Here is an 11,806-nt window from a genome sequence, read left to right as displayed (position 1 = left end):
GTGGGAACTGGGGGGTGGGGACAGTGGGAACTGGGGGGGTGGGGACAGTGGGAACTGAGGAGGTGGGGACAGTGGGAACTGGGGGTGGGGACAGTGGGAACTGAGGGGGTGGGGACAGTGGGAACTGAGGGGGTGGGAACTGAGGGAATGGGTACAGTGGGAACTAAAGGTGTGGGGACTGTGGGAACTGAGAGAGTCAAGGGAACGGGAACTTTGGGAAACAAGAGAACCCTAGAAGTGGACTGCGGGACTTAAGGAAAACATGGGAACTGTGGGAAGTAAGAGAACCCTGAGAAAGAACGGGTGGGTGTCAAACCATACTGGAATCAGCCTGTAACCTGGATCCCAGGAGCTGCCCCCATAGCAGCCTTGTCTCATTTCCCCATCCACTCTCCCTTTCAGCTTTGGTGCATATGTATATTAGGCACTGAGAAGCAGAGCTACAGGATGGGGGGGGGGTGCGCACCTAATCCCAGCACTTCAGAGGTGGTTCAAGGCTATCCACAGTCACAGAGTGAGGCTAGCCTGAACTACGTGAGACCCTGTCCCAAGGAGAGAGCGATGAAGACACGAAGGAAGGCGTGTGAACAGGAACAACAATGGCTGCTCTCACCACAGAACTGGCTTCTCCCCGAGAATCTGTCCCCTCCCTAGTGCCTATCAATGTCTCCTCTCAACTTGTCTTGCATTTATCCTCTGATTCTTTTTCTCGCTTCTTAAACCATTTGCTAATTTCCTTTTGGACCTTGTTTTTCTCCTCCTGAGATTTAAATCTACAGATCTTCCTCTGTGTATAACTTTGATGTTCCTGAATAAAGTGTGGCTTTTGCTTGTGTATCCCTAGAGCACAGAAATTCCTTCAAAGGGTGCTCTCCAGTGTCCAAGGAGGTCAGAGTTCTTTCCCTTTTCTTAAAAAAAAAAAATTACTTTTATGAGAAAAAAAAAAACATCATGGTTGTTTTGCCTGTAAGCCCCTTATGGCATGGGAGTAGCTAACTCCACACCCCCCACTCCTGAGGACCTCCCAACCTGCTAGGCCCTGCTCCCCAGAACATTCTAGCAGGGGGACACAGCCCTCAGGATGCAGGCAAATAAGCTCCACCCTACAGAGTACAAGGCCCAAGATCAGGCCACAAAATCCCACCAATGCCAGGCCACCCTGAAAAGCTCTGCCCACGCCCCCAAGAAACCTATGTAAAGCCTGCCTCCCACTCAGTTCCTTGCCGCTTCTCTCCCATGCAGAGGCAGAGGCAGCCTCCCTCTTGTGTTTTTACCAATAAACGGCTTGTGTGAGGTTTGCTGTGCTGTGTGACTGTGGTATTTCTTGGCTCCCAACTGGCAGGATACCTTTCCCCTCATGTGTGTCTGTGTGCTGTGTGCCCACAGTGCCCTCACAGAAACCAGAAGAGGGTGTTGGAGCTCCTGGAACTGGAGTTACAGGTGGCTGTAAGCTGCCGTGTTGGCTTGGGGCCAAACTGGAGCCCTCTGGACGAGCAGGCAGTAGCTCTTGACCATTGTACTGTCTCTCTTGTCCTTTGTTTCTATGTGACTGTGTCTGTGTGGGGTATGTGCATGCGAGTGCATTGTCTACAGAGGCCAGGAGAGGGCGCCAGAGCACCTGCAGCTGGAGTTCCAGGCGGCCAAGAGCCTCCTGGGGTGGCGACAGCGGGGTGACAGTGGGGTGAGGTTGTGGCTGTTCAGCTGAAATGTCCTGTTCTCAGTACTCGAGGCTGAGGATTCCCAGATAAATATCATGATCCACACTTATGCAGGCTTTCAGAGGGTTCAGGAAATTCCTGAAATGGACTATCTTGTCATCTCGTTTCGTTTTTCTTTCCTGTTTCTTGTTTTGCTTTTTTGTTTAAGTTTTTAAATCAGCAGATAGTAATTACACCCAATAGTAAGTTTTTATTATGGTGCGTTCTTTCGTGTTTATAATGTAATGTTTAATCATATTCATCCCCCTTTCTTTCTCCTGTCTGCCCACTCCTACTGAACGCTTTCCTTTCCCTGCTAGTCCCTGTGTGCAACATTGTTCCTGGGGAGATACAAACATCTATTCACCTTGAACAGGGAACTGAGGACAGACCAAAGAGCGGGCGCCACCAAAGTCCATCTTGATGAACCGATGAGATTTATTGAAATTATGTACAAGGATGTCGGGGACCTCTGAGTGCCAGCCTCAGTGTCCCCTCAGGGTTCAGAAGAAGAGTCACAGCAAGTGCAGTACTTCCATCTGAGGGTGAAAATGAACTCTCCACTATGTACTGTTCTGTATCAGCTTCTTTATTCCTATCCTGCTGGTCTCTTATTCTGTAAAGTTTCCAGTTTATACCCACATACACAAAACAAAGACAATTCTCTGAGCTTGTACACCCTTTATTTTTGAAGGTCCCAATGTGATCTGTATCCTCTATATGTGACTCCTTTCCTGACTGCATGTCCCACCAAATGGAAGGTAGTTGCAGGGACGTGGTTTCTGATGTGTCTAGGGAACGAAGCAGAGATTAGACCGTGGGAACCAAAGTTATTGATTATGTGACTAAATTTCCCACTGTAGGTCCCACGGGGGGGGTGACCCAATACATGGGAAAGAGCTGTGTCCAATAAGTCATACTCTGCTGAATCTTGCACCCAGGAAGAGTGCTCATGGCTTCACAAGAGATCCACTGTGAGACTCAGTCTATACGCAAAAGGTGGTGAGCCCAGCGCCTTGCGCACTGGGTTTGCTTCCATCAGAATGCATTCCTTCTAGTGGGTCGGCCTTCTGCTCTATCAGCTGAAATCTCACTGCCTGATTCCTGCAGACCACAGCACAGGGATATGGGTGAAGGCTAAATACAGGAGCAGAAATGTCTCAAAAATAGCTTACTTTTTGGCCAAAGCCCATCCCAGCACAGGTGACAGCTCACAAAATCTGGGACTCTGAGCACTAATGCTTACAAAGCTCTGGGTTTTGGAAACTGCGGATTTCAATTTGAGGATTAGGAATGCCGTATAACTAAAATATTCTCCAAATGCATTGGTTGCCACTGGCAGGGCGGTACACCCCCCCCCCATATTCAGGAAGACGATGCAAGAGAACCACAAGCTGAAGGCCAGCATAGACTACATGGTGAAACATGTCTCAAAAACATAAAAAGGAAATTAGGGAGATGCCTCAGTGGAGAAGAGTGCTCAGTTTGCAGTCAAGAGGACTGGAGTTCAAATCCACATTTCCTGTGTTAAAAAGCAGGCATAGCCAAACATGCGCATACAGCCCCAGTGCTGGGATAAGAAAGTAGACAGAACAACCAGTGAGGGGCTAGGGTGTGGCTCAGTTGTGGAGCCCCTGCCTAGAATCCCCCAGTGAGGAGCTGGGGTGTGGCTCGTGGTGGAGCCCCTGCCTAGAATCCCCTTTGAGGGGCTGGGGTATGGTGACATATCTCCCCTTCATCACTCAAGGCAGGGCAACACACAGCATGTTGGCTCTCGTTCCCAGTCTTTTGAAGATTCCTTGGGCCAGATCAAGTTTGCTACATGACATCTTGTGTTTTCTTCCTTTTTAAATCTTGCTTTGGTTGGGATTGTGAATGCTATTTGTAACATTTTGTAATTGCTTATTGGCATTGTAAAGAAATAAAATGATTTTGTTATCTTCTTAATGAACGTGTGTGTGTGTGTGTTTCTGTGCTGCATGCAGACCCCAGAGGAAGATGTCAGGTCAATCTGTCAAGATGGGATTTCTTACTGTTTCTGAAGATTTGGGGCCAGCAAGGCCTGGGACATCTCCTGTGTCCACTTCCATCAGCACCGGGGTTACAGACATGCGTAGACATGCTAGCTTTCCAAATAGTTGGGTTCTGGGGATGCAAAGTCAGGCCTTCACGTGTGGTGTAGCGAGCACGTTCCCCCAATGAGCTGTGTCCCCAGCCCCTCGCGGAGACTCCACGTGCTCCTCTTGTCCTGGAGACTCTCTGATCTCTGCCTGTTTGCCCTAGTCTTTGTTCGGGTTGATTGACAACGAGTGCATGGTTATATCACATTCAAATAATGACAGCTTACTTGGCTCCCTTCTAGTCTTTGGCTCTAGAAACCCAACCCAGAATCTGGCACACACCAGGTAGTCTACCACTACGCTCCACTCTTGACCCTTCCTTCCCTTGTTTCTCTTTTAAGATTGATTTGTGTTTTGATTGTGTGTGTGTGTGTGTGTGTGTGCATGCACACGCCTGTACCACAAAGAGTGACATATCCAAAGAGGCCAGAAAAGGATGTTGTTTGTTTTCCCTGAAGCTGTAGTTACAGACAGTTTGAGCCACCATGTGGGTGCTGGGATCTGAACTCGGGTCCATCTCTCTAGCCTCTTCCTTTTCTTTCTTTATATTTTAGACAGGGTGTCATAGCCTATGCTGGACTCAAGCTCACTCTGTCTGTAAGGATGTCTTTTTTTTTAATATTTATTTATTTATTTATTATGTATACAATATTCTGTCTGTGTGTATGCCTGACAGCCAGAAGAGGGTGCCAGACCTCTTTACAGATGGTTGTGAGCCACCATGTGGTTGCTGGGAATTGAACTCAGGACCTTTGGAAGAGCAGGCAATGCTCTTAACCACTGAGCCATCTCTCCAGCCCCTGTAAGGATGTCTTTGAGCTCCTGCACTGCCTTCACTTCTGGAGTGTTGGCATTAAAAGCATGCAGCTTTTATGTAGTAGTGTTCATGTAGTAGTGGGGGCAGAACCCAGGGCTTAGTGCATGCTAAGTAAACACTCGGCCAGCTGAGCCACATCTCCAGCCAATACACACCACAGTGTTCTGATTCACTTCAGATCCGAATTAATGGAGTCAGCTGATCATAGACCAACGCCTCTGAATCCAAGAGCTAAAACAAATTTCCATTCCTTACACAGCAATCTAATCGAACAAATAAACAAGCAAACAAAAAACAACCTCAAAACAATGTCATGGTGCATAGCAAGGTGATTGGACACTGTGTGGCAAAGCCTTTGTCAAGAGGCACTCTCAGACTGAGTGGAGGGATGTTTTAAAGGGGGTAGGGGCTGCTCTTCCAAAATGTCGGTATCCAAATATGGAGGCATTCCAGACTGAAAGAGGCTATGTAGTGGGGTGCAGTGGGGCATGCTTGTCACCCCAGGAGAGCAAAGCCAAGGGAGGCGGACATTCAAGGTACAGACCTGTCTGGGTTAGACAGAAAGTTCCAGGAGAGCCCCAGTTATGCAGGGAAACTTGATCTCAAGGAAACAGAAAAAGAAACAAGAGGCAACATCTGTAAAGGAGGCTTCAGGCAGTCACTACTACACTAACACTGACCCCGCACTGCACCCTCAGCTGGGAAGGGAAGTTCCCCTGACAAACCCCACCAAGGGCACTGCAGACTGAGGATTCCGTGAGGAAAGCCTCCAACTCGCATCCACAAGCTGTGGACTAGAGTCAGCCACCCTAGCCAATCAGCGAATGACCCTGAATCGGAAATTAAGATGAAAGAGACTAAGAATATGCAGGACCTTAACTTCTGGGGGGGGGGGGGACGACGCACGTGTGTTCGTGTGTATGTGTGTGTGTGTCAACAGATCAAATTAGAAGACCATCAAGAGATAAAGTGTTGTGTAAATATCAGGCTTGTACCTCTATTCTTTGGAAGCAAATGTAGGGTAACAGGCCAGTAGAAAATCACCCTGCCCCTGACCTTCCCCCAACTCGTGGCTTGGAAATTCCCACCCCCATAACTTAGGGTTGATAGCCAAACAACACTTCCAGTTGCACTGTACTTTTCCATTAGCTCGCTGCCCATGCTCCAAAACTCCTAGAAAGCCTGCCCCGCTGTTCTCACTCAGAGGCAGACACCATTCTGTGCTACTCCCCAACGGATCTCTTGTATGAGGTCTTCGACTTTGCAGTTCCTTGGCTCCCAGTTCCTAAGACACCCATGTGCTGGAAAACCCTTGCATTAGTTTCATGACTTGGATAAGGCTCTTTCTGTGTCTCTGCTCCCTCTTGGGATTTGAGAAACCCTCTCCTTCATCTCCAGTCCACCAGAGACAGGCTCACCAATTGCTCAGCAACCCACCAACAGTGGCAATTGGTAAGATTCTGCCTCGGTTGGTATATACAATTCCTTGAGTAGTCTTTAAGGCTACAGCTGGCCTTCTTTACTAACCCTGTTCTTGACCTTTTCTCTGGATGAGATTTTATCTCTGAGTTTAGTTTCCTGCCTTCTAGCATCACTTAAAAGACGTGGTACCAGGCGCTGAGTCTTCTCTGACTGTGCACTGTGTGGTGATGATCCGCTTCCCATAGGTCTTCTCTTGGATCTGAGTCTTGGGGATGCCCTCAACCATAAACTGTGGTACCATTCTCCTCTGTCTCTCTGTCTCTCTGTCTCTGTCTCTATCTCTGTCTCTCTCTCTCTCTCTGTCTCTCTCTCTCTCTCTGTCTCTCTCTCTCTCTCTCTCTCTCTCTCTCTCTCTCTCTCTCTCTCTCTCTCTCTCTCTCTCTCTCTGTGTTGGTTTGAGTTAAAATGACCCTCATAGGGAGTGGCATTATCAGAGGTGTAGCCTTGTTGGAGTAGGTGTGGCTTTGTTGCAGAAGGTGTCTGTGTGTCACTGGGGGCTCTGAGGTTCCAGAAGCTCAAGCTAGGCCCAGCAGCTCACTGTCTCTTCCTGCTGCTCGTGGATCCAGATGTAGAACTCCCAGCTACCTCTCCAGCGCCATGTCTGCACCTTGCTTCCTGCCATGACAGTAATGGACTAAATGTCCGAACTGTAAGCCAGTCATCCATTGGAATGGGATGGCCCATTTCCCTTTGTGCTGCCTTTGAGAAAACCTCAAACCCTCCACCTGGCATGCAACCTAAAGGGTCCCAAACTTATTCGGTTTTACAGTTGGATCTGGCCTCGCTATCCCTTCGATATACCAATCCAAATGGCTGCCTGGTGGCACTCTGGATTCCAGCAGTTTTTGGAATCTTTACAAGTCCTGTAAACAATCAGGGGGATGAAGAGAGTTTCCCTACATTCAAGCCTTTTCTTAATTCCAAGCTCATACAATACCTTGATGCTCTTCCCTGTATCCAGTCTACAAATTAGCTAGGCAGACACATCTTCTCTACTCAACTTCCTGTCTGCAGACATAGGGTCTCACCCTCTAAGGTCCAGCTGCCTACCCCGCAGGTTGCTTATCTGGGACTGTTATTCCAACTCTTAAGGCCATCAGCCCCAATAGAAAAGACCTAATCCAGTCACTCTAGGTCCTTATATCCTTTCTAGAGTGGCTGTTTCCTTATGCTCTTTGACCCCCTTTCTCCCTTCCTGATCACTCCTATATATGACATGGCTCTTGGCCCCCACGAGTCCATCCTTTCACCCATTGCCAATCCTTTTTTTTTTTTTCAGAGACAGGGTTTCTCTGTGGTTTTGGAGCCTGTCCTGGAATTAGCTCTTGTAGACCAGGCTGGTCTCGAACTCACAGAGATCCGCCTGCCTCTGCCTCCCGAGTGCTGGGATTAAAGGCGTGCACCACCACCGCCCGGCTTCATTGCCAAGCCTTTTTGCAAGCTTCAACAGGCCCTCCTCCAGGCCTGGCCCCACACATTCCATATCGGAGGGATATGTGGTCAGGGCCCTGGATCGCCAACTGGGAACCTTCTTTTGTGCCCATTGCATATTTATCAAAACAACTAGACCATATTGTCTAATGATGGACACCTTTCCTGTGTGCTCTGACCACAGCCAAACTTCTTATTTGTGAATCAAAGATGTTAACCATGCTGGGCCGTGGTGGTGCACACCTTTCTTTAATCCCAGCACTTGGGAAACAGAGGCAGGCAAATCTCTGTGAGTTCAAGGCCAGCCTGGTCTACAGAGTGAGTTCCAAGATAGGCAGGACTACATGGTGAAACATTCTCTCTCTCTCTCTCTCTCTCTCTCTCTCTCTCTCGCATGCACGCGAGTTAACCTTCAGGTCACCTACCTCTGTCTTCTCTTCTCACCACCTACCCTATCTCATAATGTACAAGGTTTCCAAGCACTACCTCTTCCCAAGTTCTCTCCCTTCAGGCAGCATCGATAGAGGATGCCACAGTTACCTTCTAGGCATGCCCACCTCTCAGCATTTCAGAGCTCCTCCACTGGTCAATACCGGATGTTGCTCATCTCATTCTTGCACTGAGACCTTAGAATAGCTACTACCTCATCCCACACACATACATGAGGGCCCTCCACTGCAGACTACCTACACCTGGTACACAGACGGTAGCTCCTTCACATGCAGGGGTTCCAAAAGGCAGGATGCGCCATCATCTGGGACACCAGCGTGGTTAAGGAACCACCTTATTGAGCCCTTTCAACTCAGCCACAAACCAACAGACTAACTACTAGGTTTTTTTTTAATGTATTTATTTATTACGCATACAGTGTTTTGCTTCCATGTGTGCCTGCAGGCCAGAAGAGGGCACCAGATCTCATTACAGATGATTGTGGGCCACCATGTGGTTGCTAGGACTTGAACTTAGGACCTCTGGAAGAACAGCTGCTGCCATCTCTCCAGCTACTAGTTCTTACCCATGCCTTGAACTAGCAAAGGAACACTCTCTGAATCTCTTCACAGACTCCATGTGTGCCTTTCATATCCCTCTGTCATACACAGCCATCTGGAAGGAGCATGGACTGCTAACAACGAAGGGAGGACCCATAACCAGCTCATGGCCATGCTAAAGGCCATAGAAATAGTGCACTGCCAATCACACCAGTGGACGACTCCATCACCTCCAAGGGAGGTGACTAGAGCTACAGCTTGTGGAGGCGTGGGTCCCTCTCACACTCCCCGTAGCATCCTTTACAGCTCACATCTTCACTATCATCCTCAGACACTCAGCAAATTCCACACTCTGTGCACCAGCTCTTCGCCCCGATAGCCCGGCTTTGTCTCACTTCTACAGCTCCTTCTCAAGGATTTGTCTTCCTCCCCTCTCCCCCTCCCCCTCCTCCTCCTCCTCCTTTTGAGATAGGATTTCTCTGTGTAGCCCTAGCTATCCTGGAACTCACTTTGTAGATCAGGCTGGCCTCAAACTCATAGAGATCCTCCTGCCTCTGCCTACTAAGCACTGGGATTAAAGGTGTGCGCCACCACACCTGACTAGATTTGTTCTTCTTAAAGGCCATCACTGCCTCTTGCAAGATCTGTCAGGGAATCTCACCCAGGATCGACTGGCAACTCAATTTTACCCACGTGCCCACTGTCAGAAGGATCTGATACCTCCTGGTTCTGGTGGACTCTTTTTCAGGGTGACTGGAAACATTCCCTACACCAACAAAAGGGCTCAATTAGTCTCAGATCTCTTTTGAGAAGTCATCCCTTACTTTGAAGTTCCAATTTCCCTTCAACTATGCAATGGCCTGAGTTGACTTCTCAAATTCCTCAGACTTTATCCAAAGCTCTTAAGATCCCTTGGCATTTCCATATCCCACATCATTCCTACTCCTCATGGAAGGTCAAGCAAACCAATCATTGCCTCAAAACCTTCTTACTATGTATTCACAAGAACTTCACCTAGACTGGGTAAAGCTTCTGCCTTTCACTTTCCTAGGCTGAGGGTCCTCCCCAAACGGCCCCTCTCCATTTCTTTGTTTGAGCTTCTGTTGGGTGACCGATCCTGACTCCTGCTCTTGTATCTCAGCCTTTACATCTCTCCACTCACCTGATTAGTCTCCTGCTCACCTACCTGCACTCGATGCTCCAGATAGTCACCAACCATTTTTCTCTGCTCCCCTCCCTTTCTCCCCCTCCCCTTCAACCCTCTCCCATGGTCCCCATGCTCCCAGTTTACTCAGGAGATCTTGTCTTTTTCTACTTCCCATGTAGATTAGATCCATGTATGTCTCTCTTAGGGTCCTCATTGTCTAGGTTCTCTGGGATTGTGAACTGTAGGTTTCAACAACCATTCTTTACCTTGGCCATCTGACCACTCCACCCCATCATATTTTAACATTAGGAACCTGGTTCTTTTCTCGTTCCGGATCAGTGATCCCTACCCCTCTCCCCTAAGGGAAAGGCCCTTTCAGAGTCCTCCTCTCCATTACTACTGCTGCTAAACTCGAGGGCCTCCTCCAACAGAATATACTGCTCGCATCTTAAACCCGTCTGTAACGGAGACTGCTCGTTCGTTTCCCGGCCACTCAGACCTGAATAAGCACATAGAAACTTTATTAATTACAACACTGTTCGGCCAATAGCTTAGGTATAGCCCTATCTAGCTCTTACATCTTAAATTAACCCATTTCTAATAATCTATGTATCGCCATGAAGCTGTGGTTTTCTGGAAAGTTTCCAGTGGCATCTTTCTTCTTTCTCCTTTGGAAACTACATGGCGTCTTTGACTTTGCCCTCTCTCTCCCTCTCTCTCTCTGTTCTGATTTCCTGCCTGACTTTACTCTGCTAAAGCATTGTGGCCTATACAGTTTTATTCATCAGCCAATAAAAGCAGAACATATATAAAAGGAAATCCCACATCACCCTTCACTCCAATACTTCAAAACAATGGGATGGATATTTATTTTACACTTCAGCTCCCTCAGGCCCTTGTTCCCTTAAACTTCATAAGACATAGAGACTGCCTTTGACCTCAGAAGAGAGAGGCTTCACACAGTTGACCATGCTCAGCTCTCCTCTATTGGGCAGTGCTCCCTCCTTCTTGCCACTCTTTAAACTGTTGTGCTGTAGCATTAGCAATTACTTTCCAAGCAAAATAAAATGTTTGAGGGCTGGAGTCCAGTTTAGTGGTAGCGTGCTTGCCTAGCGTGTAGGAGGCTCTGGGTTTAACTCCCACTAGCAGGTGAAAAATATTTTAAAAGAATATTGCCCCCATCCCATTTCAGGTGGACATCAAGTGACTTCCTTCATCACTTCTCCTCCCAATACCTTGAGACAGGGTCACTGAACATGGCTGAGTAGGCTGGCTGGCCAGTGGAGCACCAGATCCACCTGCTCCACCTGTCTATCCCAGCTCTGGGGTTGCAGACACTCTCTGCCGGGCCTGGCCTTTTCATGGTGCTGAGGATAAAAGCGCAGGTCCTCACTTTTCCAGAACAAACACTTTGCTGACTGAGCATCTTCCTAGCCCTCTTCAGTCTGTTTGTTTTGGGTTTGCAGTGTATGTTTGATTGGCTTTTGTTTTTGTCTTTCTTTGTCCAGACAGGGGTTCATTCTAAAATCCAGGCGGCCCCAAATCCCTAGGCCCTGCCTCCTGTCTTCCCAAAAGCTGGGACTGCAGGTATCAGCCTCCACTTCTGGCTGCAAAGAATTTTCGTGTGTTTTTAATATCCTACTCAGTAATGTTGTAAAGAAATAGCCAGCCTGCCTCCATCTTAGGTTTAAAATCCATTTTATAGTGAAGATAAACTGGGCTTGTTCCTGTTTATGACTGAACTCCGTTTTTCACGGATTGGGCTAGGCCCTCCCTGTAACCTTAACTACAAATGGTTCTGTACTGCCAGTTCCAGGAAATGGCAACCGTATCATTGTTTCAAAAGGTTTTTCATAACCATCTTGCAACCCTACCTTTGTTTCCACTGTTGCCATGACTACCTTGTTAGGACCACCTTGCCCCTTGCAACCTCTTTGTTTCAGGTCATTATGACTAACTCGTCATGCTATGTTCTGTTCCTGTAACCCCACCCATTCTGCCCACCAGATCCCACATTTGAAAACCCCTCAGCTATAAAAACCTGTCCTTCCTCACTTTCAGTGCCTGAACTCACGAACCCTATCTTAGGGGGAGGCAGCTGGTGTACACAAATGGAGACTTGC

The sequence above is a fragment of the Alexandromys fortis genome, unplaced genomic scaffold, assembly GCF_014885135.2.
Source record: "Alexandromys fortis isolate MF-2015 unplaced genomic scaffold, M_Fortis_MF-2015_v1.1 scaffold_161, whole genome shotgun sequence".
Classification (NCBI taxonomy): Eukaryota; Metazoa; Chordata; class Mammalia; order Rodentia; family Cricetidae; genus Alexandromys; species Alexandromys fortis.
This window is presented reverse-complemented; position numbering follows the sequence as displayed.